Source organism: Myotis brandtii, unplaced genomic scaffold (genome assembly GCF_000412655.1).
Source record: "Myotis brandtii unplaced genomic scaffold, ASM41265v1 scaffold14, whole genome shotgun sequence".
NCBI classification, from domain to species: Eukaryota; Metazoa; Chordata; class Mammalia; order Chiroptera; family Vespertilionidae; genus Myotis; species Myotis brandtii.
Genome location: NW_005354999.1, coordinates 1,356,738 through 1,362,687, shown reverse-complemented (window position 1 = coordinate 1,362,687; position 5,950 = coordinate 1,356,738).

Sequence of the window (5,950 nt, the reverse complement as noted above, 5' to 3'; positions counted from 1 at the left end):
CCCTCCCTTGTTTCCTTCTGTCTTTTTTTTCCCCCATTGCTAGCCTCTCCCACTGTACTCAGATTCTTGAAATCAAACATAGTTATTGTTTATATACCCAGTGCCTAGCATAGTGTTCTGTACTTAGTTGGCATTCAACAAATTGCCTGCTGAATTAACAAAAGGAAGCTTAAGCCAGTAAAGAAGTAATTGGGACGGAGTTGGATTACTCTTCATACTAAAATAAATGTTTCTTTTTTTGTATTGAGTAATTTTAGAAGGTCATATGAAGAAATTTAGTAACAGTATCTAATACAGTGGTTCTCAACCTTGGCTGCACATTAGAATCACCTGGGAATCTTTTTAAAATCCTGATTTCTGGGCCTCATGATTCTAATGTGCAGCCAAGGTTGAGAACCACTGATCTAATATCTTTAGATTCAGAGCACTGGCTAGATAATGGAGCAGGAGGGAGACAAACCCTTCTTTTAGGGAATTTACAAAGGATTTGGAAATATAGGTTTAAAGTACCAGAAAGAATGCAAAGGAACTTAAAAATGTTGTAAGGCAGTATTGTGCAAGCTATTTACATATATATATTGAGAAGCTATAACATCAGTGATTGGACCCACGGTAATAGAAAAAAAAACCCCAGAAAATAATGAAAAGTAAAAATACAGAGGTATTTCGAGTAGCAACATCAATAGAGTGCCACTTCTGCATAGATAACCAGAGTGCTTACAGGCATCCATTCACTGTCTTTCATCCTTGTGAATGAAAAGAGGAAGTCACAGAATATACCTCAAGGCAAGTAAAACATAAACATGGACTGCTCTCCTACATTGCAAATACCTGGCGCTAATGAGTGATGAAAGGAAGACATTCTATTTGTATCCGGTTCTCTAAATTTCAAGCCTAATTCATGGAAGAATATGGAAGGAAAATAGACAAGAATTTATTTTTGAGATCAATTTTGTCAGATTTTCCACTTTTAGTACATGAAAAAAAATATTTAGATAAGTCACCTTTAAAAAAATTTTGAGCTCTGACATCTTGCCAAATTCCCTGAAACCTTTGGTAAACTGTCTTTCCAAAATGAATTGCTTATATGGATCTCTATACACATACATACATTTATACATACATGCATGCATTGATATGTAAATATATTTTACAGTGTGTGTGTGTGTGACATCACATCTTTTTAATTTATGTCTTGATGAACACCTAGGTTGATTCCATATCTTGACTATTGTAAATAATACTACAGTTAACATAGGGGTACATTTATCTTTTTGAATTAGTATTTTTGGTTTCTTTTGATAAATATTCAGAAATGGAATTTCTGGTTTGTAAGGCAGTCCTGTTTATAATTTTTAGTGAACTGCTACATGGATTTATATAGTGGCTGCACTGATTTACAGTCCCACCAACAGTGCATAACAAGTGCTTTTCTCTACTCTTGTTATTGTTGACTTTTTGATAATAGCCTTTTTAACAGGTGTGAGGGGATATCTCATTGTGGTTATGACTGGCATTTCCCTGATAATTAGTGTATTGAGTATCTTTTCATTTGTCTGATGGCCATCTGTATGTCTTTGGAGAAGTGTCTATTAAGGTCCTCTGCCCATTTTTTAATTGAAGTGGTGTGTTTCTTATGCTTAGTTATATGGGTTCTTTATTTTATATATCATTTGTGAATATCGTCTCTCATTCAGTAGGTTATCTTTTCATTTTGTTAATGGTTTCCTTCATTGGGCAGAGACTTTTTAGTTTGATGTTGTCCCATTTGTTTGTTTTTGCTTTTGTTGCTCTTGTCCAAGCAGGCATATCAAAGAAAATATTGCTAAGACAGATGCCCAGAGATTATTGCCTATGATTTCTTCTAGGACTTTTATAGTTTTAGGTCTTACATTTAAGTTTTTAATCCATTTTGAATTTATTTTTGAATATGGTATAAAATAGTGGCCCAGTTCCACTTTTTTCAATTTATCTGTCCAGTTTTCCCAACACCATTTATTGAAGAAACTGTCATTTCCCCATTTTATATTCTTGTATCCTTTGTCATATATTAACCATGTAAGTTTGGATTTATCTCTGGACTCTCTATTCTGTTTCAATGATTGATATGTCTGTTTTTGTGAAAGTAAATTATATTAAAAAATTTTTAAGTGTCCCTAGATATAATGATTATAAATTAACTGATTTATCTGATTTGGACAAATTGAAGAAAACTAATTTGAAATTTCTTGTGTGTTTTAGGAAATATGGTTTCTTCTATATTTATGTATAGTAATTTAAACTATACAAAGGAAGAAAAATTGTTAGGAATCTATTTCAATAAGCAGATATATATGGTTGCTTATTGGCTATATAAACATTACCCAGATTCTGCTTTCACTGAAGATGCATTATTTTAGGAAGTGGGTGTCTCTTAATTGGGTAAGCATTACCTGAAAAATGATATTTGACAATTGCTCACAAATTGCCAAAGTAAAATTCAATGTAATCTCTGCCAGAATGACATATATTGAATCAATGAAGTTTATAAAAATTGCCCAGTGAAGAAATGCTAATTATAAATTTTGATTGTAATTTTGGGTAACAAATACCCTGCCTCATCCTCTGTCTTGATCTCACTGTCAATCACTTGATGCCTCTCTCTACCAACCACTCTTTTAGAGATTCCAGAATGGACTGCACAGATGTCCCTGCCTTGGAGACTCGCTATAGGAGCTAACATATGCTACTCTTTCCATTAGCTTTAATGCTTTTTTCCCCCCAAAACCAAGTTAAATCTACCCCATTTAATACCTTCCTGTCACCTTCATCTATTCTATTGCTTTTTAAGTTATCTGTGGGGAAAAAAATCCCCATTTTCTACTTCTCTTTTCTTTCATATAATTTTTCTTTTTGATCTATTTATCCCTTTCTTGTTGCATATACAAGAGAATAGAAATTGACCAGGTCATGAGAGGAATACCTAATAAAACAAAGATACTTTCATCTTAAAGAAAAATAATGCGAAAGATTTCAATGCAAAATTAGATATAACCCCAAAATAGTATCATTGACTCAAAATATTCCTAAATTCTTAGAACCTGCTATGCCTCTTCTTTTTTCTCTAATGAAATGTATATCATTTTCTCAATCACTCGAACATTTAAGAGAAAATATAAACTTTTGTCATTGGGGTAATGACCATATTATAATATTATTAACTATTTTATTGCAAATATTCATACTTCTGCTGACAAAGGCCTGATTAAGTCATTGATAATTACTATTTTATTGCAAATATTCATACTTCTGCTGACAAAGGTCTGATTAGCTAAAATAAACATATAATTAAGCCATTGATGATTAGCCTTATCATCTTTTATGAATTTTTCCCCATCGAAAAATGGGCTACAAGCTTTCCATGAGTACTTTCAAAGCCCTATGGAAGCCATCCTGCTTTCTATTTGGAGAAGTCTTTATTATCTTCGCCATTTGATGATGAACAGAGTAGTTTATGCTTTTTAATGGATGAAGTATTTTAAAATTGTATCATTTTCGTTTTTATCAATTTACTAGAAGCCTGGTGCATGGATTCGTGCACTGATGGGGTCCCTCGACAAGGCCTGTGGGGATTGGGCCGAAATCAGCTCTCTGACATCCCCTTCAGGGTCCTGGATTGTGAGAGGGTGCAGGCTAGGTTGAGGGACCCCACCATTGCATGATCAGAGCCAGGGAGGGACAGTGGGAGGGCTCCAGGGCATGTCTGGCCCACCTCCCCCAGTCCCGGTAGGCTGGACCCCAGCAAGCTAACCTACTGGTTGGAGCTTCTGCCCTCTGGTGGTCAGTGCACATCATAGCAACTGGTCAAACGGTTGAACAAACAGCCGGACACTTAGCATATTAGGCTTTTATTATATAGGATGTACATTCTATACAAATTTGATCTATACCTGGTGATTTAGAAGAATCAATAAATCATTTGTCACACAAATGAACTCTTCCTTCCCAACTTACCTATTGAATAAGTGAGTTTTTTATTTATAGGAAAAGTATTTTAACTGAGAAACTTGGGAACTGAGTGAGTTTGGTCTGTCAAATCATCTGTTGTCAATGCAGTTAAAAGAATAATTGGAAGCTACTCACACATTGATAATTTCTACTTCTTTGTTCTTCCTTGCAAGTTTCTCTTATTTTGTCCTCTTCCTTTTACCCCACTTGCCTTTCTTTTGAAATCGGCATGTAGGAACTATTTGTTGAATGGATGAAGTGGCACTTTTTTTTTCTTTTAAAGAGCTTTCTCTTTGAGTTAAAGATATTAAACACTCAAAATCTGTCTTAAAGCTTATAAAATTCAGGTGACTTATTCTGGCATTTTAGGTAAATACATTAGATAACATCCCATTTTAACATTTATCATAGTGAAACAGTAGCTTTCACAAATGGTGACCTGGATATAAACATTAGAAATGACTAATTTTCTTATTGAATTTCAGCAATTTAGTATATATTAGTGGTGGATGAGGGTATGGGGGGATAAAAGGTGATGGATGGAGACTTGACTTGGGGTGGTGCACACACAATACAGTGTACAGATGATGTGTTGTAGAATTATGTCTGCTTCTGTTAACCATTATCACCCCAATAAGTTCAATAAAAAGAAGAAAAGTAACTTTATACAAAATAATTTCCAAGATTCAAAGGTCAGCTCTGCCACTTTCTAGCTGTGTGACTTTAGCAAGATATTAGTTGTGCCTACCGCAATCTTCTCATTAGTAAAACTGGCATAATTAGAAAATTATAGTGAGGATTTAATAGAAGTGCTTACATAGGTGCCTTTTTAATTGAAATTGCACAATAAATGTTAATTCTCCTCATTATCTCAGCTTGGAAAAGTATGTACTATATAATGGGCATGTAGGAACTATTTGTTGAATGGATGAAGTGGCACTTTTTTTTTCTTTTAAAGAGCTTTCTCTTTGAGTTAAAGATATTAAACACTCAAAATCTGTCTTAAAGCTTATAAAATTCTGGCATTTTAGGTAAATAAATTAGATAATATCCCATTTTAACATTTATCATAGTGAAACAGTAGCTTTCACAAATGGTGACTTGGATATAAACATTAGAAATGACTAATTTTCTTATTGAATTTCAGCAATTTAGTATGTATTAGTATTAATTACTATTTAACATTATTTATATATGTCTTAAAAGGGTCCAATGTGGGAAACCCTCTGAAATTCTAGTGCTCACAATATTATATTTATGAATAGATGTACAAAATGAAAACTATTTGTTAACAAATTAAGTCTATTCTTCTCTATTACGATATAGAAATAAATGTTTCCTGTATGCTTTCACTTACTTAACAGACTTATTCACATCAAACAAATGGTCTTGTTTGTTAATTAGACTCAATTTAATTTGATTGCACCTTTTCACTATATAGATTTTATATCATAAAAAATGGGGTTTCATATTTGTTAGCCTTAATTCTTGCACAATAAAAGATAGTAATTATTTTGATTTCTTACTTTCCTCCTCATAATAGTGGGAAATACTATACCCTCTAAGTTGATGATTTATTATAATTTCCCAAAACTATTTTTACAGGCAGATGAAGTTTGACTGAAAATAATTATATTGAATTGCAAGGCACTTGCAGAAATAAGTACTTGCTTTTTTTTTTTAGATCATATCTAATAAGTAAGAATTGTTCATAGCAGCTGGTGAAAGAGGACTGTGGCTAAAAATTACCTCTGTTCTCAATATAAAACCCAATAAGCTCTCATAATAGCAGACAGACTACACCCATGAAATCCCCGTGCATTTCAAAATCATTTATAAAATATTCAAGTTTCAATACTATGAGTATTCTTTTTTTGTACACTTATTCTGGAATAATTGAAGATCCATTCCATATATATATATATATATATACACATACATACACACATACATACATATATAT